Source organism: Heterocephalus glaber, unplaced genomic scaffold (assembly GCF_053883595.1).
Source record: "Heterocephalus glaber isolate CG9 unplaced genomic scaffold, H.glaber_assembly_v1.0 deba00000738, whole genome shotgun sequence".
Taxonomy (NCBI): Eukaryota; Metazoa; Chordata; class Mammalia; order Rodentia; family Bathyergidae; genus Heterocephalus; species Heterocephalus glaber.
This window is the reverse complement of record NW_028258161.1, coordinates 4902886-4917427: the sequence shown is the minus strand read 5'-3', so window position 1 is coordinate 4917427 and position 14542 is coordinate 4902886. Positions and strand designations below refer to the sequence as shown.

Genomic DNA, 14542 nt, shown 5'->3' with positions numbered 1-14542 from the left:
AATGACACATTATTCGAATAAGCCCAGATGTTTGTAGGGTTTTTTGTTTGTTTGTTTGCTTTTGGTACCGGGGATCGAACTCGAGACCTTGCACTTGCAAGGCAGGCAGCGGAACCACTGAGCTAAATCCCCGGCCCAAGCCCAGATGTTTGTATTGTTCATCTTTTGCATTTTTTCGTACGTCTATTAAGACTGAGTGGCGGTGTGTATGTGACTGTCTCCACACGAGATCTTGGGCCTTGGCTGCCCTGAGAGGTGGAGCAATGTCTCACCCCGTGTAAGGGCCATTTATCAACAGGGGGATGTTGGCTCAGCTCACTTCTAGTCAACTGATTACCTTCTAGTTGCGAGCTCTATACCCCTTACCCCCACCTCAGCACTGAGGATAGAATCTGGGGGCGTTTTATCACTGAGATACTTCTCCAGCCCTCTTTATTTTTTGAGACAGGGTCTACCTAAGTTCCTCTGGTGGAACTTAAACTTGAAATCCTTCTGCCTCAGCCTCCTGAGCAGCGGCTAGTATGTGCATTGAAACAGGAATGTCTCAGTCTCACACAGAGCTTTTGGAATTCACTTGCTTGAGGATTTGCGGCCAGAAATTCTAAATGACTAGGAATGGGGCTCTTTGTTTACATTTTTACTAAGCCTGTAAGTGATTTGAATTCACTCAGTGAGAACACCAAGGTTCTGGTTAATTCATGGAATCACCTCATCTTTTCAACACTAAGGATAATAGACTGGAGGGTAGCAAGAGCAGTGCTTCCCGATCAGATGGGCATAGCTGTTGATTTAGCAGTAGAGCCTCTACCCACTACCCTTGAATTCCCATTACTGCTTGATATTTTTTCTGTTGGCTCAGTCTGTCCCTAGCCTTTTCCTGTAGAGGCCTTTTCAAACCTCACTTCCCTCACTTCCCTGCCCCTTCCTCTCTTTTTTTCTCTTTTTCCAAGCAGATGACAAAGTCTAATGGGCAATTTCTTCAGCCTCATGTCCCAACCTACGTATTGATCAATATTTTTACTTTCTTTATTCTTGTGTTTCCAGTGTAGAGAAAGAGGTGTTGAAAGATAATCATCCTCCTTTACTCTTGATCTCATTTGCTCCCATCTATTACAAGACATTTTGCTTCCAGTTCTTTTCTTCTTTCTTGTGGTTTCAGCCTCTTCCTCTCTAGTTTCTTTTCAGTGCTCAAGCCATACATTTTATGAAAATTAAATAAAACAAGTGTCCTCGTCTTGTGTTTACTCAGTTTTTGCCCAGTCCTCCCATCTTTCAGTAAACTGCTTGAAAGCATAGTCTTTTTTACTTGCATTCACTTCTACCTCTTTTTTTTTCATCTTCAAAAGTCTGTTATCTGGCTTTCTGTCTAATGACTTCAAAGGAGTGGGGATGTAACTCAGCGGTAGAGTGGTCACGTAGCATGTGAGAGGCCCTGGGTTCAATCCGCAGTATTGCAAACAACAAAAAGCTAATATCTTCAATGAAGTTGCTTGTAGATTTCTGAGGGCTTTGTAAGTGCTTGAAGTTTATGGTCATTCATTCCCTTTTTCACTGGCTTTGCCTGAGGTTTAACTGGCCAACAAGCTCCAGGGGCTTAATTCATTGATGCCTTTATTTTATTCAGTTATATATTTTATTCAGGCACATATTGTAAAAGATTATGGGTTTCATTGTGACATTATCATGCATAGATATAGTGTGCTTTGATAGTGACCACTCCTCCCTATTACCTTCTTTTTGTTATCTTTGCTCCTTCCCTTCTTCACTTCCCCTTCCCTCATAATCTCCTTTCTACTTTCATGTCATCTTTTTCTCTTATCTCTGCCTTACTTTGCACATGCTGCTCCTTTTATCTTTTTTGCCTTTTGAGATAGGGTCTTGCTATTCCAGGCTGGCCTTGAACTCACTCTGTAGCCTTGGCTGACCTCAAACTCTCCAACCCTCCTGCCTCGCCTCCTGAGTGCTAGGGTTACAGATGTGTGCCATCACACCTGCCTGCTCCTTCTATCTTTACCGCTTTGTTTGCCTACTGTTTCCTGTTGATTCTTCCTGACCTAGGTCAGGTGTGTCTTCTATAATCCTTCCCCACTTTTCAAAGAGGATTGACTGTGCATTCTTTTTGTTGTTGTTGTTGCCACTTCATATAGCACACATCTTTCTTCCTCTACTTACCTCATTCAGTTGAAATTATTTGCTTATATATCTGTCACCCTTAGTAAACTGTGAACTGTTAGAGGAATGTTCATTTATTTTGTGCACTGCCACTGCTTAGATCATGTTAGGTACTCAACTATTTGCTGAATGAATAGAAAACAAGAAAAAATGTAGTAAATGGTCTGAGAGAATTTGAAGTATCTGAGGAGATTGGAAGATGGAGTCCTCACATTAATCAGAGAGTCCCAAAAAAGTCATCATTGAAGTAAATGGAATAGAATTGCAGTAGTTAGAAAGTACTGACTGGTGCAGTGGTATAAGGAGGTGAATTCACATTTGATAAATGCTGATTGCACGTGTGTTGTGTGTATGTGTATCTGCCAATCAGACTTTCTAGCAATGCTAAGTGCAGTGAACTCCTCCCCTCTGCCCCTTACTTTATTTTTTCCATTTTAGTGTATTGTATTAGTCACTTTTTCACTGATGAGACATAAGTACCTGACATACCCAATTTAAAGGGAGAAAAAAAGGATTATTTGGGCTTGTGGTTTCAGAGGACTCAATCCGTGGTTGGTTGACTCAAGGCTGTGCCCCTTACTTTTATTTATAGCTCCTTCCTAACCCTTTTTAGCACTTTTCCTGGCTGGGATTTCTGGTGGCGACTCTTTCAAAGCAGGTGGTCCTTGAAGGGTCTTCTGAGTAAGGGACATTTGTATTGAGACCTTAGTGATGTAAAGAACAAAGATCTGAGACAGTGTTTCAGGCAGGACAACCAAGATCAAGAGCCCTGAGACAGAAAAGAGCTCTGTGTGCTTTAGGAACTCATTGTTGACTGTAAGAAAGAAGAGAACCTGAATGGTGGGGTGGTGGAGGGGTGGCTTTGGTGGGGGCGTCTGGTGGAGAATGGCGTGAACTGTGGTTTGGAAAGGTAGCAGAGGCCAGTCCATGGGTATGTACATACATAGTGGTGTTTCTCAAGCTGGATTGTGACCCATTACTGTGCTCTGTTGTGAAATCAGTTTGTGGTATGTCTTCAAGAAAGAAGACATAAAATAGAAAGTTAGCATATTTTATTATATACAGCAAGGGTAAAGTTTTGTTTTAAATTGCATTTATATGGTACATATACTGCTTATGATGTATAATATGTCATACTGTGAGTCATGATTTATGAAGTTCAAGACACAGTGCATTTTTTAATAAAGAAAAGAGGTTTATATAGCTCACAATTTTGGAAACTGAAAGTCCAGACAGTATAGTGCTGGTTCTGGCAATGGACCACTGACAGATGTTAGGTGGGAGAGCTAGTGTGTAAGGAAGCAATCACTTCAAGATAGGAAGACAGGCTGAGATCCCAGTCTCACAATCCCCCGGTGGGATGGGCCTTTAATTGACATAAGTACCACCCAATAGACCCCACCTCTTGAAGGTTCCATACAGTCATTTAAAAAAATTTTTAAATTTTTATTGGTACATTTTTGCAGTACATAATGATTACATTTCTCATGGAGAATTGGTACATACACATAACACATCTCTTTTTTTTTTGGTACGGGGGATTGAACTCGGGACCTTGCACTTGCGAGGCAGGTGGCAGCATCACTGAGCTAAATCCCCAGCCCTACATAACACATCTTAATTCTTTTCTTCACCCTCTTCCCCTCCTCTCTTTCCCCCTCCCTCATTTTCCCTTTGGCAAAAGATGTGTCTCCCTATTTCCTATTATTTGTCTTTTATTTTGGTCTTTACTTATATTTTGGGTTTCTCATGTAAGAGAAACCGTGCCATATTTAAGCTTGTGTGTTTAAGGACACAATATAATTTGAACATTATATACTTTAAAAGGCAAAATAAATGAAATATCAAGGCAAGTAGTTTTATCCTATCCCTCTTTTGACCTAGCGACAGTGTTCTCATTGTGTGGCAAAAAAAGCTTTGAATTTCATGAAAGCCTGAAATTGGCTAGAGTAAAATTTTTGTTTCTTTATGCATGCAGATCTCACTTCTATGTGATTTGCTGTCAGTCCTTTATAAGAAAGCGTAGGCCTTTTGAAAAGGAGAAATAGATGTCCCTTCTCGATGTGCAGTCTGGCTACTGGCACACACACTGTGGCAAAGACTAAAGATCTTGCGATAAGCAGCTGAGGACGGGCGCTGTTTGCTCTCCTGGTGTGGTGCCTGACCATTGTCATTTCACTATAGGATCAGCTTCTCTTTGCATCTAACTTGTTACAGTTGTGGCTTCTAGTGCCAGATTCAGGTTCTGGTCACAGATTCTAGAACCACTTTTGTCTTATGAAGCAGAGAGAGGCAACTGTAGTTCAGTATTTTTCTCATACATGTTGTTAAAGATAAAGAATAGATTTTCTAGTGGTAGCATCTCCAGTATTAGAGTCATCAATGCATTTTATGTGTCATGAAAAGAAGAGGTAATTCTAAGGCTCACTGACTGATAAAGTAGGAATCTTATTTGTTTTACAAAATAGCATTTGTTTGAATAATGTTACCTCAGATGAGCTGTTAGTATAAAAAGATTTTAAAGATTACCAGCTATATTCCATATGGATTAGATTAAACTTTTGAAGTACCCGTGGATATGTCTCAAGGTTGAAAGTCATTTTAAAAGAGTTTCTACAAATGGTTTCATGATTATTAAATAAAGAACGAGTGTGGTGGTGCACACCTGTTATCCTAGCACTCAGGAGACTGAGGCAGGAGGATTGCTGTGAGTTCAAGGCCAGCCTGGGGTACATAGTAAGTTTAAGGCCAGCTTGAAGTACAAAGCAAAACCCTGTCTTAAAAACAAAAAACAAAAAACAAAAAACAAGCTCTGCCCCCCAAGTTTTACTCCATGAATGTTTCTTAGTTTCCAGTGGGTTTTTTTTTTAATAAAAATTTCTTCTAAATAGCTTTAGTGTTTTTTTCCAGTACTGGGTATTGAACCCAGTGTCTCTAATATGAGCTACATTTTTAGCCTTTTTTATTTTTTTGTTTGAAAGAGGGTCTTTCTAAGTTGCTAAATTGCCTAGGATGAGCTTAAACTTGGAATCCTCCTGCCTCAGCCTCCCTGGAGTACTGGGATTACAGATATGCACCACCTCACCTGGCTTGACTTTACTAATTTTTATCTTCACATCTGTGTCTTATCCATTCAAAATTTCTTTGTTACTTGAACTTTTAATGTGGAAGAATTGCTGTTCTAAAGCCTCACATTTCCGTAAACGTAGAAAGTACAGAGCTTAAATTAGAAATCTGAAACTTGAAAAAACAAATTTTCCTATTTTTTGTTTTACAATTGTAGTCTAGAGCATTTTATATTCTCTAACAAGAACCCTTAGCATTTGTAAAAGCGAATAGCGATTGGGTAATAAAATATTCTGATTTTTCTCACAGGTAGCTCTTTATTTTTTCTTTCCTTTTTCTGTCTTTTAATTCCCCATTCTTCTTCCCTCATTACTAATTACTCATCAATCCAAAAAAGTACTTATTCTTTTCTGTACACTAGCCACTGGTGCCTGGCTATACACTGATTAAGAAGGTAGCACAGAGTGGTCCCTACCCCATGGGATTTATAGAGAAAAACCAGATACTAGGAAATAAATCACAAGTGTGAGTCAGGTCACAAAAGAAAAAATTACAAAGGGAGATGGAATTTAACCTCAAAATAGAGTAATCTGTTATAGTTGGAGTGGTCAGGGAAAGCCTCAATAATACAACTTTTTAATTCCCTTTTTTATTAGCTGGGGAAAACACCATGCACGTGAATAAATAAAATCAATGAGGCCCCTTCATATGGTGATAAACAGTAAAAGGAAAATTAAACTAAGTAATATCACAGTGGCTGGTTCCAAGAGCTAGTAGCTTTTGGTGTGACCCTCAGGGAAAATCGTCTCAAAGAGTTAATTGTTTCCCCATGGTACTGGGATTAAACTCAGTGCTCTCGTACTAAGCTACATCCCCAACCTATTTTTAGTTGTCGTTATTGTTTTTGTGACAGTATCTTGTTAAATTGCTAAATTGCCCAGACTGAGCCCAAACTTGTGATCTGCCTACCTCAGCCTCCCAGGTGACAGGGTTACAGGTGTAGTCACCATGACCTGGCTAAGAGGCAGTTTTTATGCTGAGATCTCCATGATCAAAAGATGCTTACCAGGTAGAAGAAGAATATCCATGCTGAAGTGAGGCAATAGTTGAGCTCAGAAGTGCAGTAGGGACCAGGAGGAAGAGAGGAGGACTGGAGAAGAGACCTGAGAGGTGAGCAGGAGCCAGACATTTTGAAATTTGTGGAACTTGGGGAGAATTTTAGATTTTATTATAACTGTGGTGGTATAATGTATCTCATACATTTTACCTATCCCATCAAATTTTTATTTTCATTGGATCACCTATAAACTTTAGTCTTATTAGTTTGGTCTAACAGCACTGATTTTGATCCTGTTACATTTATGATCTTATAAATTTTGGAAAATATTTTTCTGTACTGCTATTGTCTTTGAAGATCAGAGACTCAAAATTTTTCTTTTCTTATAATTGCTGTTCATAATTTAATTATCCTTTTCTGTCCTTTTTCTGTTTCCATAACATAATCTATAAAGTGTGGTGAGCATAGCTGCATATTCCAGGTGGGTATGCATCTACACAGATAATGCATTTTCTGTGGGGATCCTCACCTAGAACCTTTCTTGATGGTGCTTGTAGCATGTGATTAAAGATAGAAATATCTTTAACACTTCAAATGAACCTTATATTCACTCTTCTGTAAAAACTGGCTAAACTACTTCATTTCCAAAAGCAGCTGATATTTTAAGATTGCCTGTTAATTAGATATAAGGGATTGTATCTCTTAAAATGTACTGCTCATTTCATGTTTAATTTCTGATACTAAGCACTTTGCCTAATTGTTACTGGGTTTTTGGGGCACTGAAGTCTCCTCCTAGAGGTGGTTTCTAGGTTTTTTCTGTCCTGAACAAAGAAGTGATCAAGACAAGCACAAATGGTAGCAACATTTTATATTTATTAAAGGTAGGAAAAGAAAGAGGCTCTGCAGAGCAATTTTGAGCCAAGAAAAAGTAGGGAAAAGATATACTGTACTGTACAGCATGAGTGAAGCACTGTGAAAGAACATGGTAGACAAGAACTCAATGGTGATGACCTGCTGTATTTCTCTCTCCTCAGGCTGGTGTCAGGTCCAGGCCATCCTATCGAAAACATGCTCGAATTTTCACACAAAGTTTGTGTAGGGCTTTGGGAACAGTTCTGCCCACATGTCCTGGGATTTTGTAACTAACAGGTCACACTTACTTCCCAAGACAGTCCACCATGCCCTAGCCTCTTGCCTCATAATTAAGTTGCAGTTGTTATCTCTATGGACTCATCCTGTATACCTTAGCTTCTTTATATTTCTTTTTTATTTTGTAGTCCTAGGAATTGTGCCAGGGCCTTTGTAATGAGTTACATCCCCAGCTCTTTATTTTTTATTTTGAGACAGGGTCTTATTAAGTTTCTCAGTTGTCAAAGACTGCACTCAAACTTGTGATCCTCTTGCCCTAGGCTCCCAGAGTGCTGGGATTATAGACTGGTGTGCACCTAGCTCATATTTCTTTATTCTTCAATATGTGTTTCCATATGCATGCACAATGACTCTAATACAGCCTGATACATATAAAATCAAATTTTATTCTTGTTTTTCATAGCTCCAACATATACAAATTAAATATGTACATATTATATATATTTTATTTAGTGTGTATATTTGTAAGTATGTTTATTCTGTTGTATAAATATAGGAAGATTACTGTTATGTTTAAAATCTAAATTGTCCTCCAGAAGTGGGTGCTCAGAGGTGTGGCTTTTTTTAGGTAATTGCATTATGATGGTGCTATATTGATCAGATTAATCCATTGATGGGTTAATAGCTGAATGTGCTATTAGGAGGTGAGGCTTGGTCAGAAGAGTTAGGTCACAGGGGAATGGCCTGGAAGGGTACATTCTTTTCCCTGGCTCTTTCGTTCCCTCTCTGCTTCCTGGCTACTATGAACAATGTTCTTATACTGTGACCTTCCTCTATGCTGTGTCTGCCTCAGGGCCAGCTCCTCCTGGGATGGACTATCTAAAACCTGAGCCAAACAAACCTTTCCTCCTTTATGTCACAGTATCAGGTATTTTGTTGCAGCAAGAGGATGGTGACTAACACAGAAAATTGCTACTAGAGGTGGAGTTGTCACCATGACTCTCCCTGACTATGTGGTTCAAAAGCCTTTAAAACAAGTTCATTGGAGGAGATCAAAAAGGTTTTGGAGATGCTGGCTAGAGAAGCCTTATAATACTATAAGTAGATTGATGGGAGTCTTGCAGGAGCTCAGAAGACCAGAATGCTGATAGGAATGCAGACAGTAATGGCCAGGTTCATGAGTTTCCAATGGAAATGAGGACTCTATTAGAAATGGAACTACAGGCCATATATGTTACATTCTGACAAAGAACTTGTCTGCATGTGTCTTACCCATATGTCAAGACTTTTCAGGAGGCTAAATTTAAAGTTGGTGGACTAATGCTAAAAGATATAAAAGTTTTATAGTGTAGACAAAAATAAAGTGCTTATAAAGTTGAGGCTGTGGAGAGCATGGTTGCTAAGAAGATTAATGCCATTAACAAGAAGCCAAGTACTTTGCATCGGGACAAAAGGAAAGTTAACTGAGGGCATCTTAGAAATTGGGCAGACCATCATACCCATTGTAAGCTAAAGGGCATAAAAGGATAAACTTCTTTTTCTTTCTTTCTTTTTTTTGTAGTACTTGGACTCAAGGATCTTCTACCACTGAGCTGCATTCCTGGTCCTTTTTGGTTTTTATTTTGAGACAAAGTCTTGTTAAGTTGCCATGGTGGGCTTGAATTTGTGATCCTCCTGCCTCAGCCTCACAAAGTGCTAAGATTACAGGAATATGCCTCCAGACTTATAAAGGGTAAACTCCTTTAAAATATTTTGTTTTAAAAAGGGAGCCCAAGGATACTCTGCTCACTCTGTGCTGCCTAGCGAACTGTGTGCCTGAGTTAGGTACTCAGAAGTCATTGCAGTCATGTCCATACGGGCCAAGCTACTGCTTGAGCAGGCAACAGATCTTAGTGTCATCCATGTGGTGCTTGTTTTATAGGCATGAGGAATGTAAGAATTGTGGGCTCAGGGAGGCTTCCACTCTGATTTCAGAGGATGGCCTGAGAGTCCAGGCAGTATGACCCTGAGAGAACAGTGCCTAAAGCTGTGAGAGTGAAGCCTAAAGTGCAGTGGAGATCCCAGAAAGTTTGAGATGCCAGGAACACAGAGCATCTGCTGGATAAAACCACAGGTAGCAACTGTAGTTGGAGCCAGTCCAAGAAAAAATGGGCCACAACTGTCTACTCTGCAGCAGTGGGACTGCTCATCTATAGTGGTGAAGTTTATATCTCACCAGACATCTTGGCCTAGATGTTGAACATGGAGCTACAAGATTTAATGTTTGCTCTGCTGAGTTTCAGTCTTGCTTTGATCCAGTTCTTTTATATACCCCCATTCTTCCCTTTTGGAAAGGGAATATTTACCTTGTGCTATCATATGTTGGAAGTTTTTAACTTTCTTTTAGAGTTTTAAGGGGCTCACAGCTAAGAGTTTGCCTTGAGTCACAGAGGAATCTTTGAACTTGCAATTTTTAGCAGTGCTGGAACTGTTAAGATTTTGATGACTCACAGAAATGGACTAAATACATTTTACATAATGTCATGGACATGAACCATTTACAGGCCAGAGGTGAAATATTATAGTTTAAATTTAAAAGGCTACCTCCCAAGCCTCATGTGTTCAGAGATGGGGCTTGTAAAAGGTGCTATACTCATCAATGGATTGCTGTTAGGAGGTGAGGCCTGGTCAGATGAGGTGGGTCACTGGGGAGATGACCTGGAAGGCTGTATTGTAGTCCTGGCTCCTGTTTTCTCTGTCTCAGCTTTCTGGCTGCCATGTGTTGAGCAGCTTTCACCTGTCATGCCCTTCTACTCTGCTATTTTTGCCTTGGAGGCAGCCAGACATGAACTGAAACTATGAGCAAAAGTAAACTTTTCATCCTTTAAATTTTCGATGTAAAATATTTTGTCCCAATGACAAAAAGGTGACCAATAAAATTACTCATTCACTTTTGAAGATTTGAACAGACAGAAATGAAACAAATTAAATTCATGTATACTAAAACCACCTGTACAAAATCACTATGAATATTTTGGTGAAATATCTCAGTCATATATATTTATTTATTTTAGTGTGAGCCTACTGTATAGAGTGTTTACAAACCTGTTTTTCCCCCACTTAATATGTCTGTACATTTTTCCAGATTAGTTTTAATAATTGAGTAATTTTTCAAATACTGATTTAACCATTCCATTCATTACTTTATCTGTTAACACCACAAATGACACGTTTACACACATCTGTGATTATTTCTTTAGGATAAATTACAAAGATAACAATTGGGTGAGATACCAAGTGGATTTTTAAGGTTTTGATATGCACTGGCAAATTACCACCAGAAAAGTTTTACCAATTTATACTCTGCTGGTAGTGTGCAAATCTAAAAATTTCAATCTTTATTTCAGTCCTGTCTTTAGTGCTTAGGAGGCATGTATTATATAATCTTTCTGGGCAACTGTTTTTCTCATTCATAAAATGGAAATAATACTTTATAGTAAGATTACCTTAAAACATCTTTGTGAAGATCAAGAAAGGTGATGTATATGAAAACTAATTTATAAACTGCAGTATACTATACATATGAAATATATTATGTTCATATTAGCCACATTGCTGCAAAATAGTTGGGGCAAATGGAAGGAGACTAAAATCTAAAAAGCCCTCCAGAAATAAATATATGAGATTAGTTGTGTTATTATTCAATTTGTGACTACTGAAAACATTTACTTTTATATATTAAATTCATTTTCTTCAGGGTTCCTCTTATAGATTCAGATTACTAATGAAAGCAATAAAAACCTAGAGAAAAAGAAGAGGAGGATGGGAAATGGCAGGATAGGTCTTGAGTTCAATTTCTATAACTCCCTTATACTTTTGGGGGGAACTAAACAAGCTTGATATGTATTATAGCAAGCATTACTTGTGAGGTCCCTGAATTTCTACTCAATTTAGATAGATTAGTTGGGAACACTTACTTTTACTGCTGGTAGTCTTGAGATTTTGTTATTTAATAATTTGATTATGAAAATGGAATGAGAATATTTAGACCCAGTCTATTTCTTGCTGCTTAGGTTCAGAAATATGGCTTGGAAAAACTGAGAATTCCTCCACCTAGTGGCAAGTACAGTTATATTGTTTATGTCAATCATCTTTGTTTTTAAAGTACCTTTTTACTATATTTTACTATACATTCCCACATTTCTACAAGGTGCATATTTATATATCTTAAATATCTGAATATTTCTAGTAATTAAAGAAAAGTAAACTGGGTGTGGTAGTTCATACCTGTAATCTGAGCTCTCTGGGAGGCAGAGGTAGGAGGATGTCCAGTTTGAGCCCAGCCTGGGTAATTTAGGTACTTAGAAAGATCCTGTCCCAAACAAAAACAAAACAAACAGCAAAAATACAGCTGGGAACATAACTTAGTGGGAAGGCCCCAGCTTCATTCCCCAAGACTTTTTTGTCTTTCAGTACCCTTCATACAGAAGTTGAGGTGTGCATCACTAGAACACAGTGCTAAACTTGAAATACTAAATATTCGCACATTTGGATTAGGCCAGAGGCTGTTGAACTCATGTTTCTGCTTTGCTTTGGCTTCTTCTCTTTAAGGAGCTCAGAGAGTTGAAGGAAGAAATGGGAGGAAGAGAGATGCATGATTTATTGTAAAATTATAAGATGTAACTAGATAAATTCAATTTCCTCATTTGTAAAATTTGTAGAATTTCTTCATTTATAGAAAGAGAGATCTATGGAATGAAGGCACAGCTAAGACAGACTAACCACTATGAGGAAACGTTAATTTTAAACAACAATCTTAGTTGACTTTACAGATTCTTCTGTGCTCTTTTTCAATCACTGAACTTCAGGTTTTCTTTAGTGTATGAATATGTATAAACCTAAAAATAAACTTATGCATATTAATGTCAACATCGATTCCCTAAATTTACCAGCAGGCCTTTGGAAATAGTAGCAAACCACGTCCCTGGGTTCTTCCTTCAGGGTTCTTGTAGTTCCCTGCACAATAAAGTGCCTAATAGAATCTTTCTCTTTTCCTTTAAAAATTTTTGCTCATTAACCCAGACAGATGTCCCTAAGGATAAATTTTGAGTGGGAACAAAAGTATAGACTTTGTGTCTATTGGGAAGTACTTGTGGTGTCTTTATTACTAATTTTTCTTTTCTTTTTTTTTGAGATGGGGTCTCACTATGTTGCGATTACTGGCCTCAAACTCCTGGGCTCAGGTGATCTCCCTGCTTCAGTCTCCCAAGTAGTTGGGACTACAGGCACACATTACCACGCTTGGCTAATTTAACTATTAAGCAATTTTTTTTGGTTTAGTATTTTGAGATACACATTTTGCAAGTTTACATTTTGTTTTCAGATTTACATGTACTTTAGCTACAGTTGCTGTTCCCTTTGCTGGAAATGCTCCTACACTTCCTTCAGACCTACGTTCAAATGACACCTCATCAGAGAGGACTTCTAAAGTATCACCTTCTGTAGGGGTGGTGGGAGGGGAGGGGTAAAGGAAGGAAGGGAAAGGAAAAATTATGAGAAAAGAAAAAAAATGGAAATGAAATCTATGTAAATAGAGAAGGGTGGAGGGGGTGAAGGGTGCACAGGTAATGGGGAAAAAATAAGAACCAAGATACATCATGCACAGGTACAAGCACCCAATGATAAATGTAAATGTATTGTATACCTAAAATGTACCAATAAAAAAGAATTAAAAAAAATAAAGTAGCACCTTCAACTGCTTTCTGTTCCTTTACCCTTTTTGCCTTCTTTTTTAAAAACCTTATAATGATAGTGTTTGATGTTTATATAATGTTTTCCATTTTTGAAAGATGTTCTAAGAGTCTTAACTAATCCACAGTGCCCTTTGGTGGTAGGTATCTAGGAAAGAAGGATATCCAAAATGAAGAGAGAGAGGAAGAAATCCAGGACAGAGAGGAAGAGAGACAGGCATCTAAAATTCTAGCAAAGAACAGAGAGAAACATCTAAAGCTATGACTGTGACTGCTTCTGCCTGTGATTCCTGCCCTCTGCAGGATCCATTCTGCCCTTTCCGCAGGCCCAGTCCTCTGTGAGCACTGGGATGTACTTAGGTCCTGCCTGCAGATCTCAGAGGGAGGACCCAGTATTGCACCAAGGACAGTGAGCACCTTGAGAACAGGATTTGTTTCTCACTCTTCTTTGTTTTCCTAGGCTGGCTCCTAGGCTGGCTCATGGAGACCCTTAGTCATCATTTGTTTAAAAGACTACCCTAATTAATGTTCCTATGTGTTAGTAGCTAACTTCTTATGAATACAAATAAAAATATCTGTAACCTCAAAAGAGATTTAAATGAAAGAAACTTAATTCTGGAGGATTTTTAGTTAAGGAGCTTGATGAAATTAACCCAAATAAAAAATGTTTCTTTTACATATACACAACACATTCCCCAGATTAAGCCTTTTTCTATGTCACAAGGAAAATATTCTTGAAATAGTTTAATAGCATTTAAAAATCATTGTCTTTAATAGTTTAAAACTCATGTAATTTATTGAGTGTAAGAAGTAACTCTGTTATAGTGAGTATAGTTTTAACTTGCCTTTTGAAAACCTTCATTTTCTAGGGGATATAAGTGATACAATTTTTTTTTCAAATAGTCATAATTCATATTGTACTACTCCGTGAGGGCCTTTGCAGAATTATTATGGATTAACATGTAAGTACAGACCTAAACTGGGGGGAGTGTTTATGAGACGGTTGGGTAGCCTGGACATGTTGAAAACCACACTGAACATTAGGTGGCACTCCTTCATCATTGGACACATTCTTTCAGGAAGATATCCTTTATGGGCTTTTTTAGTTGGTTATTAATCACATTGATGTGGTATTCAGATGTTGTTCATCTAGGAATCACAGACGATTACAAGTGTGCACTACTACACCTGGCTTATCAAGGGTGCACTTCTAAAGTGCTAGTCAGAGAAGCCATACTTATCCAAAAAGAAAGAAAAAATAGTACTCTTTCATCTTTTTTTCTAGAAATACAAATAAACAGATATAAACAAATATTAGAGATGGGGCTTTTGAATACTGAAGGGTGGGTTTTTGCAATTTTAGCAAGACCAACTGCTGCACACGTTTACTCTTTTAGGTCTTTATTTTGGTATTTATTTGATTTTTTTT

The 14542-nt window shown here is 38.2% G+C and overlaps 1 protein-coding gene across 14 annotated transcripts in view; it reads left to right on the top strand.

Annotated features, from left to right (window-relative positions):
- The window catches only part of Nme7 (NME/NM23 family member 7), a 192535-nt gene that overhangs the window by 637 nt on the left and 177356 nt on the right, over window positions 1–14542 (top strand). For 3 of the 14 annotated variants that reach the window (XR_015449520.1, XR_015449519.1, XM_087206896.1), the window contains exon 2: window positions 8946–9116. The exons of the other annotated variants lie outside the window; for them this stretch is intronic. The gene's annotated coding sequence lies outside the window, so the exon portion shown is untranslated. The remainder of the gene's footprint in view (window positions 1–8945; window positions 9117–14542) is intronic. 14 annotated transcript variants of the gene reach the window in all.